At 30.8% G+C, this 8,244-nt stretch overlaps 1 long non-coding RNA gene across 1 annotated transcript; it reads left to right on the plus strand.

Annotated features, from left to right (window-relative positions):
- The first annotated feature begins 6,041 nt into the window (after positions 1–6,041).
- Positions 6,042–7,648, plus strand: LOC149666978 (uncharacterized). Its single transcript, XR_016368289.1, has 3 exons — positions 6,042–6,174; positions 6,560–6,831; positions 7,420–7,648. It is a non-coding gene; the product is annotated as an uncharacterized LOC149666978 (long non-coding RNA).
- The last annotated feature ends 596 nt before the right edge of the window (positions 7,649–8,244 follow it).

The raw sequence follows: 8,244 nt of genomic DNA on the forward strand, positions 1-8,244 counted from the left end.
GGTTGGAAGACGGTTTAGGTCCCCACTTGTAAACCTGAAAATAGCTCAAAACTTAAGTGTTAAGCTAGAAATAGGACTGATTACTTAAATTTCATTCTGATAATGAATATTTTAACTATAAAATTTTAGTATACATGAAATTTGAAAACGTGTGTTTAAAAGGCCCCACTTGTTTGTTGAAATGAATGTGAAGGTCCCCACTTGTAAATTTATCGAGTGTGAAAAATGAAATTGAAATAATTGATGGAACCATATAGGCTTTGACACTAATTCAAAATCTAATAATTTGTTTACAAATGTCCCCAGATATAAGGTTGGACGACGGTTTAGGTCCCCACTTGTAAACCTGAAAATAGCTCAAAACTTAAGTGTTAAGCTAGAAATAGGACTGATTACTTAAATTTCATTCTGATAATCAATATTTTAACTATAAAATTTTAGTATACATGAAATTTGAAAATGTGTGTTTAAAAGACCCCACTTGTCTGTTGAAATGACTGTGAAGGTCCCCACTTGTAAATTTATCGAGTGTGAAAAATGAAATTGAAATAATTGATGGAACCATATAGGCTTTGACACTAATTCAAAATCTAATAATTTGTTTACAAATGTCCCCAGATATAAGGTTGGAAGACGGTTTAGGTCCCCACTTGTAAACCTGAAAATAGCTCAAAACTTAAGTGTTAAGCTAGAAATAGGACTGATTACTTAAATTTCATTCTTATAATCAATATTTTAACTATAAAATTTTAGTATACATGAAATTTGAAAATGTGTGTTTAAAAGACCCCACTTGTCTGTTGAAATGACTGTGAAGGTCCCCACTTGTAAATTTATCGAGTGTGAAAAATGAAATTGAAATAATTGATGGAACCATATAGGCTTTGACACTAATTCAAAATCTAATAATTTATACACAAATGTCCCCAGATATAAGGTTGGAAGACGGTTTAGGTCCCCACTTGTAAACCTGAAAATAGCTCAAAACTTAAGTGTTAAGCTAGAAATAGGACTGATTACTTAAATTTCATTCTGATAATGAATATTTTAACTATAAAATTTTAGTATACATGAAATTTGAAAACGTGTGTTTAAAAGGCCCCACTTGTTTGTTGAAATGAATGTGAAGGTCCCCACTTGTAAATTTATCGAGTGTGAAAAATGAAATTGAAATAATTGATGGAACCATATAGGCTTTGACACTAATTCAAAATCTAATAATTTGTTTACAAATGTCCCCAGATATAAGGTTGGAAGACGGTTTAGGTCCCCACTTGTAAACCTGAAAATAGCTCAAAACTTAAGTGTTAAGCTAGAAATAGGACTGATTACTTAAATTTCATTCTGATAATGAATATTTTAACTATAAAATTTTAGTATACATGAAATTTGAAAACGTGTGTTTAAAAGGCCCCACTTGTTTGTTGAAATGAATGTGAAGGTCCCCACTTGTAAATTTATCGAGTGTAAAAAATGAAATTGAAATAATTGATGGAACCATATAGGCTTTGACACTAATTCAAAATCTAATAATTTGTTTACAAATGTCCCCAGATATAAGGTTGGAAGACGGTTTAGGTCCCCACTTGTAAACCTGAAAATAGCTCAAAACTTAAGTGTTAAGCTAGAAATAGGACTGATTACTTAAATTTCATTCTGATAATCAATATTTTAACTATAAAATTTTAGTATACATGAAATTTGAAAATGTGTGTTTAAAAGACCCCACTTGTCTGTTGAAATGACTGTGAAGGTCCCCACTTGTAAATTTATCGAGTGTGAAAAATGAAATTGAAATAATTGATGGAACCATATAGGCTTTGACACTAATTCAAAATCTAATAATTTATACACAAATGTCCCCAGATATAAGGTTGGAAGACGGTTTAGGTCCCCACTTGTAAACCTGAAAATAGCTCAAAACTTAAGTGTTAAGCTAGAAATAGGACTGATTACTTAAATTTCATTCTGATAATGAATATTTTAACTATAAAATTTTAGTATACATGAAATTTGAAAACGTGTGTTTAAAAGGCCCCACTTGTTTGTTGAAATGAATGTGAAGGTCCCCACTTGTAAATTTATCGAGTGTGAAAAATGAAATTGAAATAATTGATGGAACCATATAGGCTTTGACACTAATTCAAAATCTAATAATTTGTTTACAAATGTCCCCAGATATAAGGTTGGAAGACGGTTTAGGTCCCCACTTGTAAACCTGAAAATAGCTCAAAACTTAAGTGTTAAGCTAGAAATAGGACTGATTACTTAAATTTCATTCTGATAATCAATATTTTAACTATAAAATTTTAGTATACATGAAATTTGAAAATGTGTGTTTAAAAGACCCCACTTGTCTGTTGAAATGACTGTGAAGGTCCCCACTTGTAAATTTATCGAGTGTGAAAAATGAAATTGAAATAATTGATGGAACCATATAGGCTTTGACACTAATTCAAAATCTAATAATTTATACACAAATGTCCCCAGATATAAGGTTGGAAGACGGTTTAGGTCCCCACTTGTAAACCTGAAAATAGCTCAAAACTTAAGTGTTAAGCTAGAAATAGGACTGATTACTTAAATTTCATTCTGATAATGAATATTTTAACTATAAAACTATAATAAACATGGAATTTGAAAATGTGTGTTTAAAAGACCCCACTTGTAAATTTAACGAGTGTGAAAAAATGAAATTCAAATACCTGATGAAACAATATAGGCTTCGACACTTATTCAAAATCTAATAATTTATACACAAATGTCCCCAGATATAAGGTTGAAAGACGGTTTAGGTCCCTACTTGTAAACCTGAAAATAGCTCAAAACTTAAGTGTTAAGCTAGAAATAGGACTGATTACTTAAATTTCATTCTGATAATGAATATTTTAACTATAAAATTATAATATACATGAAATTTGAAAACGTGTGTTTAAAAGACCCCACTTGTCTGTTGAAATGACTGTGAAGGTCCCCACTTGTAAATTTATCGAGTGTGAAAAATGAAATTGAAATAATTGATGGAACCATATAGGCTTTGACACTAATTCAAAATCTAATAATTTATACACAAATGTCCCCAGATATAAGGTTGGAAGACGGTTTAGGTCCCCACTTGTAAACCTTAAAATAGCTCAAAACTTAAGTGTTAAGCTAGAAATAGGACTGATTACTTAAATTTCATTCTGATAATCAATATTTTAACTATAAAATTTTAGTATACATGAAATTTGAAAATGTGTGTTTAAAAGGCCCCACTTGTCTGTTGAAATGACTGTGAAGGTCCCCACTTGTAAATTTATCGAGTGTGAAAAATGAAATTGAAATAATTGATGGAACCATATAGGCTTTGACACTAATTCAAAATCTAATAATTTATACACAAATGTCCCCAGATATAAGGTTGGAAGACGGTTTAGGTCCCCACTTGTAAACCTGAAAATAGCTCACAACTTAAGTGTTAAGCTAGAAATAGGACTGATTACTTAAATTTCATTCTGATAATGAATATTTTAACTATAAAATTATAATATACATGGAATTTGAAAATGTGTGTTTAAGAGACCCCACTTGTAAATTTAACGAGTGTGAAAAAATGAAATTCAAATACCTGATGAAACAATATAGGCTTCGACACTTATTCATAATCTAATAATTTATACACAAATGTCCCCAGATATAAGGTTGGAAGACGGTTTAGGTCCCCACTTGTAAACCTGAAAATAGCTCACAACTTAAGTGTTACGCTAGAAATAGGACTGATTACTTAAATTTCATTCTGATAATGAATATTTTAACTATAAAATTATAATATACATGGAATTTGAAAATGTGTGTTTAAAAGACCCCACTTGTAAATTTAACGAGTGTGAAAAAATGAAATTCAAATACCTGATGAAACAATATAGGCTTCGACACTTATTCATAATCTAATAATTTATACACAAATGTCCCCAGATATAAGGTTGGAAGACGGTTTAGGTCCCCACTTGTAAACCTGAAAATAGCTCAAAACTTAAGTGTTAAGCTAGAAATAGGACTGATTACTTAAATATCATTCTGATAATGAATATTTTAACTATAAAATTATAATATACATGAAATTTGAAAACGTGTGTTTAAAAGACCCCACTTGTCTGTTGAAATGACTGTGAAGGTCCCCACTTGTAAATTTATCGAGTGTGAAAAATGAAATTGAAATAATTGATGGAACCATATAGGCTTTGACACTAATTCAAAATCTAATAATTTATACACAAATGTCCCCAGATATAAGGTTGGAAGACGGTTTAGGTCCCCACTTGTAAACCTGAAAATAGCTCAAAACTTAAGTGTTAAGCTAGAAATAGGACTGATTACTTAAATTTCATTCTGATAATGAATATTTTAACTATAAAATTATAATATACATGAAATTTGAAAACGTGTGTTTAAAAGACCCCACTTGTCTGTTGAAATGACTGTGAAGGTCCCCACTTGTAAATTTATCGAGTGTGAAAAATGAAATTGAAATAATTGATGGAACCATATAGGCTTTGACACTAATTCAAAATCTAATAATTTATACACAAATGTCCCCAGATATAAGGTTGGAAGACGGTTTAGGTCCCCACTTGTAAACCTTAAAATAGCTCAAAACTTAAGTGTTAAGCTAGAAATAGGACTGATTACTTAAATTTCATTCTGATAATGAATATTTTAACTATAAATTTATAATATACATGGAATTTGATAATGTGTGTTTAAAAGACCCCACTTGTAAATTTAACGAGTGTGAAATAATGAAATTCAAATACCTGATGAAACAATATAGGCTTCGACACTGATTCAAAATCTAATAATTTATACACAAATGTCCCCAGATATAAGGTTGAAAGACGGTTTAGGTCCCTACTTGTAAACCTGAAAATAGCTCAAAACTTAAGTGTTAAGCTAGAAATAGGACTGATTACTTAAATTTCATTCTGATAATCAATATTTTAACTATAAAATTTTAGTATACATGAAATTTGAAAATGTGTGTTTAAAAGACCCCACTTGTCTGTTGAAATGACTGTGAAGGTCCCCACTTGTAAATTTATCGAGTGTGAAAAATGAAATTGAAATAATTGATGGAACCATATAGGCTTTGACACTAATTCAAAATCTAATAATTTATACACAAATGTCCCCAGATATAAGGTTGGAAGACGGTTTAGGTCCCCACTTGTAAACCTGAAAATAGCTCAAAACTTAAGTGTTAAGCTAGAAATAGGACTGGTTACTTAAATTTCATTCTGATAATCAATATTTTAACTATAAAATTTTAGTATACATGAAATTTGAAAATGTGTGTTTAAAAGGCCACACTTGTCTGTTGAAATGACTGTGAAGGTCCCCACTTGTAAATTTATCGAGTGTGAAAAATGAAATTGAAATAATTGATGGAACCATATAGGCTTTGACACTAATTCAAAATCTAATAATTTATACACAAATGTCCCCAGATATAAGGTTGGAAGACGGTTTAGGTCCCCACTTGTAAACCTGAAAATAGCTCACAACTTAAGTGTTAAGCTAGAAATAGGACTGATTACTTAAATTTCATTCTGATAATGAATATTTTAACTATAAAATTATAATATACATGGAATTTGAAAATGTGTGTTTAAAAGACCCCACTTGTAAATTTAACGAGTGTGAAAAAATGAAATTCAAATACCTGATGAAACAATATAGGCTTCGACACTTATTCATAATCTAATAATTTATACACAAATGTCCCCAGATATAAGGTTGGGAGACTGTTTAGGTCCCCACTTGTAAACCAGAAATTACGTCAAAACTTAAGTGTTAAGCTATAAGTAGGAATGATTACTTAAATTTCATTCTGATAATCAATATTTTAGCTATAAAATTATAATATACATGAAATTTGAAAATTTTGTTTAAAAGACCCCACGTATCTGTTGAAATAAAAATACTTAAGAAAATTTTCCATTTATTCTATTAGTTGACTCTCACAACTTTCCTGAAGCACCGAAATATCGGTATGTTATCGATTAGGCGTGTTATCAAAACAGCATTGTCCAAAACGGCTTTTTCATAAACGCGTTTGCCATTATAGCCATTTCTCGTTTCAGCGCATTTTGATTACAGCGTTTACATCTTGAGCGTTGTTTCGTATTGTTGAAGGTATAGGTATTAGAGCTCGGCATTATCTATCCATCATCCACGTTATTTTATCCATAATCCATAATTATCAACAGAAGTTGTATATTAAATCGAATTATGTCTTCAGCATTTACCTATAAATAATCGATTATTCACTAATTTACGGATAACGGATGGATAATGCCGAGCTCTAATTAGTATTGATTTCAGCTTTAGGTTTGAATTTTAATGGTTGTCAAACAAACAATTTCGTGGTCTAGTTTGTTAATGCGTTTTAATGTTTGGTTGGGATGGATTATTTGAACTCCTATAAATTACCTTCCACCTTATCCAAAATATTCTCCTATTAATTAGCTGCCACCTTTTCGAAAATATACTCATATTAATTTGCTGCCACCTTTTCCAGAATATATTCCGCGAACCAGTCCATAACCTGAGGATCACAAACGGTTATGAAACGCTGTAGCGCTAAACCGCTGGTTGGGAAAATAGCGCTATATTGAGAAACGCGGAAATAGCAGCCGCTGTTTTGGGAAATAGCACTGTATTGAGAAACGCGGAAACAGCAACTGCGGTTTTGCTTCAACGCGGTTTTGCAAACCGCTGTTTTGGGCATTGCTTTATTCCAAAACGCTCTTTTGAAAACCGGTCAACTACCCGTGAACCCGAAATATCAAGGTAATTACGTGAGAAATGTATGTCAGTTTTTACCCTAAATCAGAAAATGATGAATCGTTGGTTACGTTAATTTCAAAAATATATTGATAATTTCCAAACCGAGATTTCTTGAGATTTCGCTCAAACTCGGAGTATAGTTGCTAAACAAAGATTTTACTCGGGGGAAAGAGATACAAGAAATCCGAGCCGTGCTAATTAGTTAGTTAGCTATTTAAAAATCTAATTAATTGGCATTTTTCACTAATTGAAAATGGTAATTGAATTTTAATTAATTTACAGCTAATTGGGAAATAATTATAATAAATAAGTGTGCATCGGAAAGGCATTTATCTATTTTAAAATTAATTAGATTTAGTTTTGGCTTATTAGCCAATTGGATTTTCAATTAATCTCTTTCGCCGATTTGTAGTAAAAAATCGAGTTTCATCTAAACGGGAGAGAATGCGTCCCACTACCGGTAGTGAGGGGGGAACAAAATTGTTAACCCACCCACTGTTTCCTCTCTCTCCGTTTCACAGTGAAAACTGACTCTTTCGTAAATCGTAACTCCCGTATTTCGATCATGATTTTTCCCTCTTGAATTAATAGCAGTGCGCATGGATTTAAAACTCCGGAGCCCGTTTTAGGAACAGTGGCAAGAAAATGATGAAATGAAACTAAATTTAGCATGTTGGAAGTTTCGAGGCTTTTCTCATTTCTCGAGAATAATACATGTTAGGCTTTCATACCCCTTTATCGAAAACAATAAATGCATAACCAAAGGCGGAGTAGGAAGTCCATGGGCACTTTCATGGTGTTATTTTTTACTTACGGTTAATTTTTTGACCTTAATTATACAGGTAATTAATTAGAAATTTGAAATTGAAATTAATTAATTTAAAAATAAATGACTAATTTCTTATTGAATTGAATTAGTTTATATGTCAAATTACTAATTGGCTAATTAATTAGTTTAAAACATTTTTCTAACTGCTAATTGTAATTATTTAGTTGCCAGCTTAATAGCATAGCTAGGCAAGAAATTAACATATTTGAAGTATTCGGATTTTTTTGTGATTTTGAAAGATGCAAACAGTTTTCACAAGAGCGATTGCGCTGAAATTTTCCTACTATTGAAGCGTTTTGTTATTACAGCCCAATAAAAGAAACCTTTATTAATTTTGTGATGCTAGAACAGATCAAATTAAGACTAGAGATTTTAAAGAAGCTAAATACGAATGATATTGCCAAGAAATTCGAGAAGAATTGGTTCGGCATTGTATTTCAATAAAGTTGTGTTACTTATTTATAACAAATTTCTTTATAACGGTGTTTTTATTCCTAAATTTATCGATATTTCAAAAAAAATGCCTTGAAAACAAAATAATTTTAACCACTTAATATTTTGGTTTAAAAATGACCAAGTTCCTTTAA

The sequence above is a fragment of the Phalangium opilio genome, unplaced genomic scaffold (genome assembly GCF_054372755.1).
Source record: "Phalangium opilio isolate 3A_F unplaced genomic scaffold, DU_Popi_V2 ptg000060l_1, whole genome shotgun sequence".
Lineage (NCBI taxonomy): Eukaryota > Metazoa > Arthropoda > Arachnida > Opiliones > Phalangiidae > Phalangium > Phalangium opilio.